Below are 18,099 nucleotides of genomic sequence, written 5' to 3' on the forward strand. Positions count from 1 at the left end.
ATGAAAAGGGGTAACTCGCTGTTTTGCATTAATTATTAGCATGCTCCAGCCAATGTGGCATTAACACACAATTAAATCACTTTGAATCACTTAACTTTTGTGCCAACATTTTGTAGAAATGCATAACCTCTATTACAGAAAACAACCCCTCAATTAGAATATGGAGTCACGACACGCTTTGTAAATAAACTAAAGATATAAAAATGTTCGAAGTATTATAAGAGGACAATGTGATCCAATGACAACACTTTTACACTTTAAAGTCAGAATGAAAAAGCTAATCGTGTAAAAGTCTCAGTTTCAACTACAATTCCAGTGGTAATGCTGCTTGTATAAAAATCCCCCAAACAATGATCACATCGATATGCATTATTTCCCTAGCAATAGCTAGTTCAAATGAAAAAAAACTTCATTTTTCTTTTAATCTTTTCAAGCAATATTCACTTTAATAAATTTCTTAACTTCATGATCATAACATTCAAATGGATAGGTATTTTTGTATATCCCTGAAAATGCAACTATACAATTTTAGCTTAAATGAATGACAAAAGACTGCTTCAGGATACAGTGCTGTCTCGAAACTCCTGAAAACTTAATCTGTATTCTGCTAATCTAGGTTACAGTTTATCTTCAGGGGTTCTCCTGTAACATCATTCCTTGATGCTTCAGATTCATCCTTTCCTTTTTTCTCCCATTCATCCACTTTGTTCCCAGGCTCCCTTGCCCCCTCCTCCCAAATCATTATTAAGGAAATTATTTTAAAAGAAAACCCTACAGATAAACTATGACCTACAACAGGGGGATTCTACCCAATTTATGTTCCAGAAAGTTGATTTACTTTATAAGATATTACTGCATGCCACTCAAACTGTACTTTCAGCCGCATTTTTATTGACTGAGTCTGTCATCTTTTCTTTCCTAGGTTTACTTTAAGAATGACAGAAGACTTTTTCAGGGTCAGCTGAAAGCATTCATAACTGCACATACCAGAAGAGAGGTGCTATAAAACCRAGAAGCCCTCAAGGACAGCTGTTTTGCTGAGGAGCAGCATGAGCAGCATGCCGCCTCAGCTCCCACGTAATGTCATTTCTCGTGGTTCAGTTCTGTCACCACGTAGTGCCCTCCCAGGAGGGTGGCCATCTCCAAATTAAGACTACTCTAGGATGTTTCCAAACACCGGATAAAGCAAACTGCAGATGGTTAGTTAAGAAAGGTCAACCTAAAGGTGACAGATGCTACCATAATTCAGRTACTGTCCAGCTTTGCAGCTCGCCAAGTCAGCCCACCACTGGGACATACTTGGCCCTGCTGCTCACTGCCAGCCTGGTCTCATGCTGACAATTCCATGGTGAGCCTGCCAGGAAAGGGGTGGGGAACAGGGAATCCRACCTGTCTGCACCCCTGCACACTCAGCACCTGTTCATGTCCCGTCTCCTGAGCCAAGGGAGAAGGGGATGCTGAATTCAAACTCTGCTCTACAGTGGGCACAGCAGCCCAGAGCCTCCCTGCTCAGCCTCCTGCCTGCACCCAAATACAATCTCACCAACCCAGGCTCACCTCTGAGGAAAACCAAGCACACCACACATCACACCAACACATCCTCCCTGCCCTGCTGCTGGAAAACACAAGCTTTCCAAAAGCACCCCTCCCATGATGTTGTCTCTGTGTAAACCTCTCTGGCAGCACATCCCAAAGCCTGAGCACCACCTCCAACAGCCCCTGCCACTGCCCAACCCCGCTGCAGGTGCTGGCAGGATCTCCTACACATGGCTCTGAGCCCAAAATCCCAGCAGCACCTTTCCCCCTGCCCCAGGACCACAGCAGCAGTGCTTTCAAACACACACACACAAAGAAAGACTGTATGTGCTTCTGCCTCCACTTAACAACAGCAGCTCCCGAWGTTAGAAAAATCTTGCTTACTTCAAGCATCAGCATCTTAGCTAATGAATTTTTGCTTCTCTTTTACACTCCACAAATACTAGGCTGAGTAACATACAGCCTAATTGACTGTTAAGGTCACTGGCCAGCTCTTTAATCTTGTTTAGTACACTTTGAGACAGTTCATGAGTCATTAGGGCCCCATTCTTGGGGACACAAGGACAAGTAATACACACTAATAAGGAGAATACATGTGAACTAATAGGTGTATTTTTCAGATTGTGAAATTAGAAAGATGGCATTAAACATTTCTTTGCAATGTTATAATTTTAATAATGTTGATAATTTTAGTGTTCAATAAAAATATTTGTCAGAGCCTGCTGGTGTATTCCTAACTTACTGCTGTAGCCCTAAGAAAATTCTGTAAGTAGTAAAAGCCACACTTTAAATACCATCTTGAAGAGAAAAAAGGGCTCAAGGGAAACCTAACTTAAAAATTTCTTACTTGAAAGGGAAAAAAAAAAAGAGACAGTTCTCAAGCTGTTATTCATGATATTTGATTTTATGATCTAAATTGTAATTCTGTACATGCACGTGTCAGGAACTTTSCAATACTTTTGAARGGGATCAGCATCACTAATCAGGCAATGAAATCCAATTTCTGGGAGAATCTGGAAGCTCAAAGCTGCACATTTTACCTGGCTTGGAAAGATCTTTGAAAAATAAAGTTAAACAGTAATTACACRTAAGTGTGCTTGAGAAACTTTACACCTGTCTTGACATGAATCAGATCTTTGCATGGATGATGAAATTCTTGGCATTGCTTTAGGTGATTGGGATGGCATTAGCTTAGGCAGAATAAGAATTCAACAGCCACAAGCCTAGACAGGTAGGATAAAGGAGTTACTGACTCAAAAAGGCAAGGCAGCTTATCTGTGGAAGTCTAAACATGTTAATCATTTAACATAAACAGATCTGCTGATATTTTTAGAAAGGAACTTCAACTCATAAGTAACAATGTTAAAAAAAGGACACCAGKATCCCTAATCATATTTTCCACAGGTCCTCCCAGCACCTTGCAGATTGTTGCTACTAAAACTCAGATGGGAAGAAAAAAATAAAAAGAAAAAAGGAAAAAAAAACAGGAAAATAGCTAAAAAAAAGAGGAAGAAAGAAAAACAGCCAAAGACAGGTAGCTGGGTTTGTGATTAGGGCAATAATGAACTTGTTGGCAATCAGTGTTTGAATACTGGCTGTGCTACAAGACTCCTGCAACCTTTGTCTCCCTCTGCCTCAGTTCCCAGTCTGTAAAACCAAGTAATAATGTTTCCTTACCTCACAGGAACGTTCTCAGAATAAATCCATAAATGCCTGGAAGACACTGAGACACCACTGTGACAGAGGCCATAAAAATACCTAAGGGAAAAACAAACAGCATAAGTGTCATAAGTGACCAAAACAGCAGACACATTCACAGATTAAAGAGAAAGCAAAGATTAAAACTTTGCTTAATTACATGAATTCTCCATCCTGGGGAAGAAGCAGTTCAGTTCAGCACATACTCCCATACAGACACTCTTAAAACCATGACAGGAAGGCACAATTTCCCCTTTTGTCCTTGCACATGACACGATCATGATAATTCACCRCCATATGCAAGCAGGAAAGATGTTTACAGGTCAACAGCTCAGCCCTCCATGACAAGTACCACAGCCAAGAACCCCAATCACAGCAACAGAGCCCCACATACTGACAATGCTCCTCCTTAGCSTCCACATCCATTTCTTACTGAGCTCCGGCAATAGTTAAAAAACTTCTTTCAGCCTAACACTTATTCCTGAACAGCTTTTATCCATTTGTTTTCATGCCAACATTGATCCAGCAGCTTAAACAGCTTTCCCCTATCCCTGAAGTTTATTTCCCTGACGATAAAAAATGAATTACACCACCTCCCTGTCAGGGCTCATTTGCCCACCCAAATCAAGCAAGTTCTTGGAGTCTGCTCACYGGTGACTGCCTACCTTTGATATTACCTGCCTTCTTTATCACCCCACATCAGCATCTTCTGCCCAGCCCCATCCTTGTGCCCCGCTGTCACCTTGCACCTGCTCAAAGACGTGTTTCTCCAGCATTTTCAGCTGGTAACCCCCTCCATCCCACCCTAACGTGTTAGAAGTTTCTCTCCTAATGCCTGCTATGGTTATGACCCTGCACGCCGTCACCATGAAGATATGACCCACTGATTGCTCTAGGTCTCAAGCTCTTCCTGAAAGGCATCCTGACCCTTTCACAGCACTGACTGTGCCTCCTACCTGTCTCACCTGCAGCACACTGAGACCTCTGGAAACAGCTCTGTGGTGCCAGGGACATCACAAGGAACATGCACAGCTTCCCCAAAAACACATCTCCCATCTTCAGTGTCAACTCAGCAGCTGATGGATTAAGCTCAGCTACACCACTAAGCGTTCTTTAACATGAGCCAAATGACTACAGCCCTCAGAAGGATAAGTGATTCAAAATTATGCAAATGCACAGAATACATTATTTAGTCTTTATCATTTACGAAGTACTCATTCTGTAAACAGTTTCAGCCCTCTTATGGAGAGTGTGACAGCACCCTGAAATTCTGGCGTCTGATGGTTGCTGCATCATGCACTGACCATCATAGTCCTGGTGGGAGAGGGAGAGGGKTTGCTCCAGTCTAAGGTGGGATACAAGGCTGGAGCAGCCTGCCCACCCACTGCCCCCTGTGCTCAGAGATATCTCTACCTATCCCCCCATACACACACCCCTTGGAGATTGTCTCTCATCCCCTCATCAACTCAGCTGACCAGGACAACAAAAATCCCCCCAATTTATCTGTTTCTGAGGGGAGAGGGCAGTTCCTTTCCTCCTGGCACATTGTGTGGATCCAGCTCAGGAGCTGCTCGGACAAGCACTGGTGCCRGTAGGAGGGGAACAGCAACCTCCCCCCTTCTGCTGGCAGTCTGCCCCCAGATCAGACTGGGACATATTGGAAACCTCAGCCCTGGGAACCAGAATACACTCACCTTTCCAAGGACTTGGATCCATTTAAAACTGTGCTCTAATAACCTTCACAAACAAATATATTATGCAATTTATGTTATGCAGCATTGACTTCAATGACTCCGTAGCAGTGCTTACACTACTATATTTACTTCTGGCACACACTGGCAGCCTTCACTGCAATTATTCTGAGCGTGCTCSTGTTCTAAACCTGGAGGTCCTACCCTGCCAATACCCATGCAGAATTCTCCTCAGTATGTTTTCCATAACTTTAACCACATTGTCCCTCTTTCTTCTATCCTTACAAGCTCCTTTGTCTAGCACATCTCGTAAGTTTTTCCTCCTTGCACACAGGGCCCCAATTCTATACCCCAGCACCTCTCCCATGTACGAACTTCCACCGTCAGCTCTCCCACACTGTTGGTCTCCATCCCTCAGACAAGAATTTAAGACAAGCACCAAGGCACATCCTGCCAGGCTCCCTGAAATTTGAGGAAAGCCCCCTTTTAGGCATGCACACATCCACCTTGATGCCCATGGCACAGATCAGCCAAGAGAGATTATACTAGTTTGTTTTCTCCCTTYCCCCATGACTAACAGGATGACCATTGCAGTACTGGTTTCCACTCTCTTCACGATTCTTTGCTGCAGGAATGGGAGTTGCATCTGAGAGGAATCCATCCMGCAGCAAGTGGTTTGTTAATTCCCAGGACATGTTGCACACAGAAGGATACTTAAGCTACTTAAAAGGCAACCCKTTATTAAATGAATAAAAATGCTTGAAATTTCTGTAAGCCAACACTTTAATGACTTCCTTTAAATATATCARTCTCTGCTACTAATTGTTATACTGCTTTTTAAGCATTCTTTTAAACGCATTCCTTGGAAACCCTACAGAATCTGCAATAGCTCTAACACACAGTTGCAGTCATCCATGCTACACTCTCATGTATTTCAGTAGAAACTTCTTTCTCCCAAAGGCTTAAGTAGATTTTTGCATTTGTATAACAGGGGCAGCTCAAGTCAACTATTCTCAGCTACACCACAGTGACACTACTGCTAGCAAAGGAAGTAGAAACATGTCACTGAAAAAAAAAAAAAACCAACAAACCAATCTACCAAAAAACCCCAAACCACCTCTTCTACATTGAGAATATTAAGGTGGAGCAAAGAATGTTAAGATGAGGTTAGAAAATATTCTCTGTCATATTAAGCACTGATTAATAAGTAATTTAAGATTCCTGGAAATCYCTGCCACAAGAGGACCTGTGCATGCTGAAGTGATCACTACTGCTCTGAATTTCTTTGCATCTGTCTGAGAGATATATTTAAYATTTTACACTGATTCAGTTTTGGATGTCTTAACCAACTTTATAAAACAGATATTCTGTTTATACAGRGAAAGGGTATATAAACATTAGGTATTTGCTGATGAGGATTAAACATTAACAAAAAAMATTAATCAGCAGTGGCGAAAGCAGTGCTGGCAGTTCACTGGAGATAACCTCCTCTGAGCAGCACGCTGCATCTCCATCTGCTAATTTAGGCTGCTGGAGGCCTCGAGTGATGAAAGAGAGACCACACCAACAGGATTTTAGCACACTGAAGTACACAAAGCTTCCCCCCTCCCACAAGTTAAACTCAAGGCCAGCGGGAGCAGAGGAGAGGCTGCCAAGAGTAAGTGCCATGCAGCACRTCCCCTGCAGCACCCTGAACAAGAGCTGCACCTCCAGCTGCACCTGCACACCTCTGCTGCTGAAAACACGAGCACTATCTCCATGGGTTTTGCCAGTTTTCAGGTACCAAGCCCAGCATATTTTCTGGAACTCTTCAAGGCTGCTTTTTCAATMTATGAGACAGTATTTACTGAACAGACAACACCAGCAGTCATGAGGATTTTTATGCAGCATTGCAAGAAATTCCTCATCCCTTGGTGAGCTCCCATGCTGGCTGACGCTGCAAGAGGCACTGCAAGGGGCCAAGAAAAGCCACAACTTRTCACAAGAAAATGGCAAATTGTGAAAAACCTGCGTTGCAAGGTTACCTGCCTAGGCACAGCTTTAATAGAGCTTCATAAATACCTCAGTCTACCACTGACAGAGGTTAAAAACCTATTATCTTTCCCAAATGACAGTGTGAACACATGTTCAATGGAACACTCTGCCTCACCAAGCTACAAAGTAGATTCTGCTCTTTCAGTTCAACAAATACAAACCACAGGGAGCTTTTTAAATGAAAGCATTACGAAGATTACATTAGGCAAGTTTGATCTACTGTAAAACACTCGCACACAACACTAAGAGGTAGAACAACCTTTAACACCTGCCTTCTCTTCAAACAGAGCACTACCTCTGTGCATGGCTTGGCTCTTAACAGGATGAAATCTCAAGCTAATTTGTATGGCTTACTCCACCAGCAAAAAATATTTCCAATGTTTGGGCTCTAGTGCTCCACTAATACCAAACTGGTGAGAATATTCTTCTAGGAGTGCGTACTTCACAGAGCTGCTCAGCCAGCTGCTGCCCCATGGGACGGATCCACACAGCGGAGAATATTTTCACCCCGGTGTGAAATGTTGTGACACAGGAGGAGGGGCAGCAGCTGGAAAAGCACTGCGTGATCCAAGCAGTGTTGAAAGTCATCATAAATATTCACAAGCAGACTGATTTGTTTTCTTACTAATAGCACATTGTTATTCACAAATATTAATTAGTTTCCAAATAGCACCTGTTACTCGGCCCTCCCTCTGCCATGGGCTCCCTGGCTGGCTTGCAGACCATCCACACTASTCAGAGATTTAATGATGTTTCAACTTCCAGAGCTCACTCGGCTRCTGGGAGAAGAGGCAGAGAATAATTACTTACTTATGTCTTTCTCTGCTGACCTCTCTGGAGGATGAAACGAGCAGCTTTAATGGCCTCTGAAGGGAGGCTGGTCCAGTCCTCAGATGGGAAGGATGACAACTGCACTGGGAGGTCTATGGCATGGAGAATGATTTCAAAGATCCAAACTTCAAACACCTCAATGAGGGGAGAGTTCAAACTCAAAACTTCTCCCCAATGCAGGAAAGAAAGCTGCTAATGCAATCACTCGTGTTTCCAGTGATCACTTACACTTCAGACAGAGCTGAGGCACCAGGACTTGCCTGTCACATCCTAMAGTATAAATAAACCTCAGGCTGCCAGGAGGAAAGCTGTTACAAACCTCGGCAATTTTCTCTGGATCCCTTTAAATCACTTCTTCAAAGGATCTCCCCGTAGGTAAGAGGTAAAGTGCAGCCAGCCAGCCAGTATGGGATTCTTCTTCCTCCCCACCAGCAACAACCTCCTCCTAATTATGTGCTCWCCAATAACATGAGAAAGTGGAGCAGAGCACTGATGGAACTGGGCAGAGCACAGGTAAAAGGTGGTACCACACTACAGGTTGAAGTGACACAGATGGATGATGAAGTACTGTCTTGGTCTCTACAAAACCTGGATGGAAGATGCCTCAGACCTTTCAAACACACTCCTACTGCTCAGTGTCCAGCAAAGACAGCCAGGAAGGATGAGCTTATCTTGTCAAATTCAAATTAATACAAAAAAAGTCTTGATTAATACAAAAAAGTCTTGTTTTGAGTCTGGGCTCACACTTAGCCTCACTAGAAGAGATGAACCTGAAGCATTCTCCTCACAGATGCCAGCTGAAAGACTCAAGCTCTGAAATGCAGCATTTGGCATTTCCATCATCTCAGGAAGCAGCGCTGCCTTTTCAGTGCAAATGCAGCACAAAGGTTGTTATCCCACAGCTGCCAGACTCGATACCAAGGCACAGACACCAGCCTGCAAGCTTCCCAGGGAGGAGACACAATCTATTCAACACYTTGCTTAACATCAGCTTTTTCTTACCAGCATGATTTCACCGGTACAGCCCAATCTGAATACTTCCTAAATAGTTTTTTTAAGYTCTTGTGCATCAGGTTATCAGCTAGAACAATTAGTGCAGAATAGCTAATAAATTACAGATTTTAGAGGAAAAGTCAGAGCAGTTTTTGMTGGAAACCTTAACTGCAGGACAATTTAACCTTGTCCTTGCTAAATATGGAATGGAGAATGCAGTCAGGGCTTGATCTCCTTAAACTCCTAATAGAAAAMAATCTCAGCTACAGTCCTGCAGACAACAATAACCCAGGACTACCAGGATTTTTTGAGAGATTGGACAGCCTCACATTCAAGTCCCTAAGATTATAAAACTGGAAAGAGCAAGGGCAAGGAGCACACACATACACAGAATGTCTGAAGTCATTTTCCCAGTGACTGACAAACATGGTACTGAATTTCTTAGGGACTTGAATGGCTGGAGCTGAAGTTAAGCTTCACTAGAGCTATATTTAGTTCTGCACAAATACAAATTAGGAAACACTTTCTTCCCAGTTACTAATGCAGTGTGACAGGAAACAATTATTTGCTCAGTGTCTAATGTTACCTTTGGTGAATATCTAGCTAACAGAAATTGTACATTGTATAATAAAGAACCAAGCTGATATTCTACAAACAGTGAGAAAACTTATTTAAGAAGATGAAGCGGCATTTGATTTGCACAAATCTGAGCTACACTGGTCTTAGCTATGCAGACAGAGTTAGYGCTGAGGCATCTTCTGCTTTGATAATAAACAACAAAGTGAGTTTGTTTTCCAAATTTTACATTAATTTATTCAAAAACTCTGTGGATATCTAAAGAATATCATGCTTCCCCTAAAGTGTAAAACAGAGCTGGGCACAAGGACAGAACAATTAAAATAAAAATAAAATCTATCTTTTATGATTTCAAGTGCAGTTTATCTCTATGCAAAATGCAATTCTGTGTCACAAGGGAGCTCTCAGCTCAGCTATCGCTTCAGTCTTCAATGTCTACAAAACGAAAAAAGACAACAAAATGCATGATTCACATGGAGAGCTAGTCAGACCTTGGAGAACCAAGCCATGATTGTATAGAGGAGTCCCACTCGCTTCTGAAGGGCTCAAAAGGCTGCACTCAAAAAATTCTTGGCACGTGGCTGAGAAGAAACCCTGCTCCTGCTACTGCAGCAACAAAGCCGACAAACAGGCTTGGAGTTTCCAGGCCATCCAACACAGCATCCTTACACACTAAGGAAGTTAGAAAGAACACAACACTATTGCACAAACATGTCCTTTCTTCTTGCCCACTGGGCAAACACGTGCCAGGCCCGTCGCTATACTGAGTCACATGAGTATTGCCAGAGCTGGAGGAGCTGACATTTCGTGCTTGGCTTAACTACGACCCAGGAGAAGCAGAGAGATGCACTAAGTATCAGCGTTCTGATGACCTTTCCAGTTGCTGATCCCTTTGAGATGGAAGGCAGATGAGCCCTTAGCATCAGCCAAAAGACCATCAGCAGCCAAGATTTCTTCAGCCAGAGCTGGACTAGTGATATATATGYATGTCTTTGCCCAACCTTCCCCAGCTTTCTTCTGGAAAAAAAGAAGGAGCTGATAAACAGTTGCTTTCTTGGTACTGTTTTGTAAAACATCATCAGTTATTTTCATAGTAGGTTCTTGGAGCAGGTCAAGCACAGAAATGTGAGAGTTCTGGGTACAAAGCAAACAAACCTCTCAACATAAGGCAAAACATTTCTTAAAAGATTCTGAACAATCGCTCTTACCTACAAGTGCCRGGTATGACTAATTTTGATGAATAAGTTACAAGGATTTCCAGGGAGGAATGACACCTCCACTACTCCCACTTGTATACAATCTAGGAACATTGTTTATGTGCTCTATCTTCTTTCACAACCCTGTGCCAAGGGGAAAAATTCACGCCCCATCTTGGGCAACTCAAGGTTTGACCAGGAATTTTACTTCAGATGCCCATAAGGTCCCTATGTTTTACTTGCTATGTGTTTRCTATAACCAGGTAATTCCTACAGCATTTTCTATATTGATCAGCAACACTTGTGCCGAGTCAAAGAGTTGTCTATGCTGCTGGAGGGAGGGGGGCTAAACTTTTTCAGGTATATCCAACTGACACACTCCTACTTTATCCAAGCACAGCTGTGCATCTCGCTCCCATTTCCGATAGCGTCAAAGGAGCTGGAACAATCACAGATCTGCATCACTTGGGTCGAGATGCACATCAATATTCAGCCCACAGATCTTGCTAGCACCAAAGGGCAGCAGCTACGTCATCTTGTTCAAAGATGTACCAGATTAAAGGCTTTCCTCTATTTCAGCAGTACTGACACAGCCAGGCTGCCAGACCAATACACGCACGAGCCTGATAAAACAAGAAGTGGCTGAAACTCATCATGGAGCTGATGCAATATCAGTGTATTTTCTCGGTGTTATTCCTGTACATGTAACACTACAGAGCAACACTCTCCGTGACTAAACAGGAACAGTTGCTGTCAGTGTTTACTGAAGAGACCAGATTGGACTTTCAGCAGTCAAGCACACGTAGGCCATGTTCACCTTCTAGTTTCCTAGAATCTTTTAAGTCATTATATGACTATACTGCTCCTTGACTGTTCTCTCAGAAGAGGATGCAAAGCAAAACAAGGCTCTAGCTTGGAATAAGATGAAAATTACCTTGGAAGAGACTCATTTTCACTAGAAATCTCATTTCGCACCTTTTCTCACTCCTCCAAAGAGTCATCCACTTGCCCTCTTCATCACAGTGCTAAAATAACCAGAAGGAAAAGCAAGAACCTCCTTTCCCATACCAGAGGTTCCCATGTTGCACCTTCTCTCTCATTCTCAGAGTATTGAACTTTCAGACAAATGTATAACATGAATGGAGTCTTGAAGAACTTAACGGAGGTTTACGGAATGAGGAAACAAGGATGACTGGCACACAAATTATAATTCACTACTAAGTAATCAAARGGATGAAGACACATGTTTCAAGAATTAAGAGTAGCTAATTATTAGTAATTAAGGTTAGAGTTACCCTTTTTAAGAAATTCACGACCATACATSAGCCCACTGTGTCTTTTCTTGCATGCAGAATAACTGGGACTGGATAGGAGGGATCTCTTTTCATGCAAAGTCTCCATCTCCCAGTCACCCCAACCTTGCAATATGCCAAGGGTAAACCAGAAGGAATATTTCATTCCATATAGAAAATCTCTACATTGAAAGACACAGTTACACTGTTGTCCCAGAAAAAAACGGTGCTGATTCTCAGAYAGCTTGGAAAAGAGAAAAAGAACAGAGTATGGTTACTGTCCCTTTGTCCAGGGTGGGCCAGAAAGGAGCACTCTCCAAGCACTGCTCAGTGATTCCCCTCCTCTTGTTTTTGCAAGGTTTTAATTCCACATCAAGCAGATGTGTGTACAGAACTGACTTTAAGGGAATCTAGAGAGCTTTGAAGGGTTTTAGAACAGGAGAAAAACCACACTAGTATCTTGCCAACACCAGAAGAGCAGAACAGCTCCAGCACTAGGGTGATAGCAATTAAGAAATCCAAACTGTATTAGTACAAAAACTTCTAAGAGTGGCACCAACAGGACAGACGGCATGAAAGCAGGATTAGGATTGTTCTTTTGAGGATTAGTGCCTCTCTGCCTTCTTTGCTTGCCCAGTGGCTTACTCCACAGGACAGCAAATTCTGACTGTAAYGAAAAAAAGACCCATGTTATAAGAAACATTACAAAATTAATGCAGTATAATTGAATCGTCTGACTCGTTTTAATCCATTACAATTCACTGAATCAGACTAAGTTCACATCAGCATTGCCAGAAGTGTGTTCTCCACTGTGCTGAAGAACTGGTATTTATCTGTCTCTCTGCAAGGCTTTTGACACAAAGCCTGAAGACTCATGAGAATGCATTTACATTGCAGAATTAGCAGCAATGTCCAAACCARTCAACTGCTACCAGCAAACCTCACTCCATATATAATCAAACTTTAACACCTTTATGAAACATACTAGGTTGACCTCCTCTAAAAGGGTAAAAAGAATTAGAAATAGCATTAGTCTCCACAAACCGAACAAGTTTTCCTTTCAGAGCAGCAATGCTTACTGTCCCAGACAAAAGCTGGAATTCCAACAGTCATTACACTGGAACATCTAATCCCTCCAAAGGTGAGATGCAGTTTAAAATTGAAATACAGGTGTCTAAAGTGAACAAAGATTAATACATTTACTCTATCACACATTCATTACTACAGAGCTTCTATTATAGAAGCATATTAAATGTGGATGAATATACTCATAAAGTCTAGACAAGCATATTTTCAATAAATAAACAACTTTCTCCACTCCCAAACCAAAATTATCATAAATTACAATCCCCAATGAGTGATCTCCTGTAACAGAAAGTATTAAAATAAAGAGCACTTTAGAAACTTATTTACAATACAAACACTCTAGTTTTTGTTTAGTAAAATAAGCCAAAATCCTGTCCCAGAAATGGCTGTATTTCAATTTTATACATGTGAATGAAGCACCAACTTTTGAATGTACTGATAATAGTAAAATAAATGCAACACATATCTATTTTGTTCTACGGTTTCACCTCCATACCATCATGCACTGAAATGCAAACACTACAACACAGATTCCCACACTTCTTGTAATGGCTGCACCAGCACTGCAAAATAGAAGGATGTGTAACAGTACCAAATACTAGAATGGCCAGCTTTGGATAGTCAGAGTTCCTATTTGCTGTAATCATAAAAATAAGACATCATAATTTCTTGTGATCCTGTGACAYGCTTATGTAAGTGACGTAGAATAAAAGAAACTCTCAGATACATGGATTTATCTTTTCACATTAAGGGTTTTTCYTTGAGAAGTAAAATAAATGTTTACTTTAAACATATAATTAAACAATGTCCCAATGTACTTAATAAAAATYAGGTTTGTATTTCTAAGGCATTATAACATACTTTATATACTTGTAATTAGGCATAACATAAAAATGAATTTAGATATCAAAAGTATTCAAATTTAATAAATGTTCAAGAAAACTACATTTGTTTGCCACATCTTCAAGAAAGGCAAATCACCAGGTTAAACAACTGAAAGTAATGCAGTACACCAACTCCAAATAGTGATTGACCTTTTGACTGATGCAGAAATAGCTTTCTTCCTAATTTCAGTTCACCCAGTTAATTCAATTCAAAGACTTACTTTGCTCAAAAGAAGAAATCAATTAAGAAAAAACATAGCATGAAGCTTTGTTTTCATTTTCCAATCTAAATATAAAAATTAAGAGCAAGAGGATGAAATCTACCATTTGCAAAATCCTCCAGAGCCAAAACTATTTTCCAGTCACTATCTAGAATTAATACCGTAACTATTTTAAAACTTGAAAGCCCTCCCTTACCAACTCAAAAAGCAAAATGTTGTAAGTTTGCTTTTGATTTATGCAMCCAGTAAATTTAAGAAAAACTTATTTAACTATTCAATATTGTTTCATGCATTTTAACAATTCAAATTTTGACATCAATACASCTATACATTCAGCACTCAATATATGTTAAACAACCATTTTACTACCAAAAATATGAACTACCTGAATGCTTATTTTACATAGTCAGACAATTATAACATATGCTTAGAAGGTTGACAAAAGGTGCTACCTTACCATAAAAGCTGTACTTAGCAGTAAAAATCAAGGCAATTTAATAATTACCAAACTTCTGATAATTAACCTTCCCTTTGAGAAATGTAACGAAGTAAGATCAAAGGAACCGATTTACTTCAAAGTTTCTGCTTGATTTACATCATTATTTAAATCATGTTTCAGAGAATGAGATATTTATTACAACGTAGTAAAAAAAAAAAAGATTGGAAAGRTTTAATGAACTCTGACAATGTTCTCTATTTTTAGCATCACACCAAAATCACCATATATTTGGCAGAAATACTTCTGAAGGTCCTTGAGCTATCCTAATGGTTTTGTAGCTCATAGTCATTAATTTCAGAATACTCAGATGGGGTAAAACTCAAGAGCGAGTTATTTTACAATTACTTTGGAGCTGAGAAGGCTGGGGTGCTTGAACGGATTTCAGCATATCCCTCACCATGCTGGGATTGTGCTCCTGCTGGTGAATTGAAGCCTTCTAAGTATCTCCTCATCCTGCTCCAACAAGGAACATCTAAATGATACTTCAGAGCCTGCAGTGGGATTAAGCAAAACATCCCAGAGCTCCAACAMAATCTTTTACTGATGAGGGAGAGAAAGAAGGGAGGACAACTTCTTATCGYTGTCATGGTATTTTTCCTTTATTACAGGAATTAAAGAATTATGAGAAATGTACAAAGTTAATGCAGACAAATGATTTTTTTTTATCTCACTAGTATTTTAATTAAAACCTTTTGTCATGTCTGCTAAGCAAGTTCAAAGTATTGCAATGCAGTAGTAATGGTAATGCAGAAGTCTTGTTATGCTTGGGGAAAAAAATGTTTTCAACTTTTACCAAATCAGCRACTGTAATTACTAGAGGAATAAATCAAATTTATAGCAGGCAAACACAGGACATAATAATTTTTTTGTGCRGCCATAAATGAGTTTGTTTTTGTTGCAATGTGATAAAGTTTAACATTTTCTGCATGTCAGACAGACTATTTTGATAACATTCTTTACATTTCCTCCTTATTAATGAGATGAAAAATTTGCTATTAAGATATTCAAGTCAYCACAATACCTCTTGTTACTGGATAAGCTTCAACAAAACCTTAAAGTACTTTTTCCTAACAATATTAACACAATAAATGCATAGCGAGGATTTTTACTTCAGTGTTAGACAATATTCTGTTCTTGCAAAATATCAAGATGTAGAATTCAGGAAATTATGGCAAATCAGCAGCTTTTWAAAAAATTCTGTTCAGAATGCAGCAACAGGGGAGACAAAAGGAGTTTTATGTTTCATTATATCCAAAGATTTTTTTTTTTCAATTTAACTGAACACTAGACAAAAAAGAGTTGGCTTTTTTTTTTAATCATGCCAAACACTACCTCTGCTATTTAAAAGYGTTTTCACATCTCCACTCTCACTACTAGCCTTTTGTGAAGAACAATTTCCGATTGCTAGGCTATTTTTCATTTGCCTTCCTCTATTCACAAAAAGAAGGAAGCATGTAAAATGGCAGATTTAATAGACTTAAAAAACTTGAATAGCTTACATATGTAAACTGATTACGGTTCTGCAAAACTTGAAAGTAATGTTATCAAAACACGGGATTGCTTCAGCAAACAATGGCACTGCTAACCACGAAAAAGCTCTGGCACTCACYGGCATCGAGCCACAGCAGCACCCCATGAACACAACCTATTTATTCTTTGCTTGAATGTCAGTTTTGTAGAGTAAATATTGTATACACACACACATGCATGCATTTGAGCACATATACAAAGTTGTCCATAACCAACTAAACCTGTAGCTCCTACTTGAATAAAATGCATTTTTATGAGACTGCCCAACTCAAGTCAGCAAAATTGTTTGGACCATGCTATCCAAGAGGTCTTCATTTACAAATTTCAGTTTCTCCTTGATGGTCTGAAAAATTACAATGGAAAAATACAACATTAAATACTGAAAGGTAGACTCTCAACTCCAGTGAAAGACGACTGAGCGATGCCACCATAACTGGAAGGATGGCTCCAAAAATGTTACTGCAGGATCACTGTGGAAAGACCTTTATCAGCTAGTGACTATAAATTWATGTTCTGCAAAGGAACCTTCTGGCATAATCTGCACAGAAAGGACATAAAAGGCAATCTGTCTGCCAATGAAACCTAAAAGTAAATGTGAAAGCAGGAAAGRCAGTGTATTTTGTTGAAATATGTAGATGTGCCACTTAGATCTCAATGCGTTCCACCTCCTGACACAAAAGGGTGAAATGTTCTGATCTTGGCTGACAGTATTTATATTGAGAAAGCCTCCAATATTTCATTCAAGTTTCCTAAAGCCCATGATCTTTTTTCCAGCTGCAAGGGAGTAGGGTGAGAGTCCTCTGCAAGTCTGGCAAGCAGGCGATGGAGCCTGTGGGCCAACTCACCAACATCACTCGTTTCCATCCCAGCAACACTCACCAATCTATTTCCAAAAGACAACTGAGGACCACAGAAACCAAATTCACTTTGTTATCTCCAGTAAAAAAAATAATAGATTGAATCCCTCAGCAAGGAGCACTGCAGCCTGCCCCTCTAGCTGGGCAAGAGGCCAGCGTCACCTGCACTGCTGGCCAAGGCACATGAGGGCCATGGCTCTGCTGCTGCTGCACACAGCTTAAGAAATCAAATCATCCAAAAGGTTTTAGGCTTTTTCCTTTCTTCTCACTTCTGTCAGACGATTTATGTAACTTGAAATTTGAAATAAAAGAACAGCAACCATGTCCTTTACGAACAGGTTTTCTTTGAAAGTAACAAAATAACCATCACCCTCTAAGTCAATAAACTCCTCAAATAAAAGCAGTAACATTCCATCAAATGCACATGCAGAACCCTAACCCAAGTTCATTAGATGCATACACAGAAAAAAAAATAGGACCCGGTTAATACAACTCAGTTTTCTACAAGGCAATATAAAATATAATTAGCTAAATATTTTAAAATATAAATACAAAGATTAAGTAATGCTGACAGAGGGCACAAGATCTAAAGGGCAATGGATCTAAAGATACACTTTTAAATATTTAACCCATTTTTTTTCTTCGGGGCATGGGATCCAAAGGCCAACAGATMTAAAGATACACTTTTAAATATTTAAGCCAGTTTTTCCCTGAATTTTTATCATCCTATTAACRTAAGTTTATACATTTTGTATAATAAGTTTGTGCATTACAATGATTTTTCAATTGTTTAATCTTCCTATTTCTATTTTTTAAACATCCAGCAATTGCTCAAGCCTCTGGGTGTATTTATTTTAATTAAATAGAACAAAACCAAGTGAAAAGCTTTTGCATTTTCTGAAAGAAGAGACCACTCAGAATTTTCCTCCATGTGTCGCAATAGAGATCTGTCAGATACATCCCCAGAGTAACCCCGCAAAGACAATAGCTGTGCCAGCAGCAATTTGTCTGCATTGTGAAGGCAAACGTTTAACAAACAAAATAAAACAAAGAGTAATTTAATATTTGTATTGTGTTTGCACAAAGAAGTGCTGATCAGAGCGAATACTGAGTGCCCGGGATGGCACCTTCCTCCCTGTACTCGTAGGAGGGCACACGCCCAGACCCCAGATGCA

At 40.3% G+C, this 18,099-nt stretch overlaps 1 protein-coding gene across 2 annotated transcripts in view; it reads right to left on the reverse strand.

The window, feature by feature from the left end:
• The window catches only part of PTPRF (protein tyrosine phosphatase receptor type F), a 375,522-nt gene that overhangs the window by 283,540 nt on the left and 73,883 nt on the right, over positions 1-18,099 (reverse strand). For both annotated transcript variants that reach the window (XM_057390650.1, XM_057390649.1), the window contains exon 2: positions 3,214-3,294. The gene's annotated coding sequence lies outside the window, so the exon portion shown is untranslated. The remainder of the gene's footprint in view (positions 1-3,213; positions 3,295-18,099) is intronic.

Source organism: Malurus melanocephalus, unplaced genomic scaffold (genome assembly GCF_030028575.1).
Source record: "Malurus melanocephalus ecotype Western Australia unplaced genomic scaffold, MMel_1.1 scaffold_28, whole genome shotgun sequence".
Classification (NCBI taxonomy): Eukaryota; Metazoa; Chordata; class Aves; order Passeriformes; family Maluridae; genus Malurus; species Malurus melanocephalus.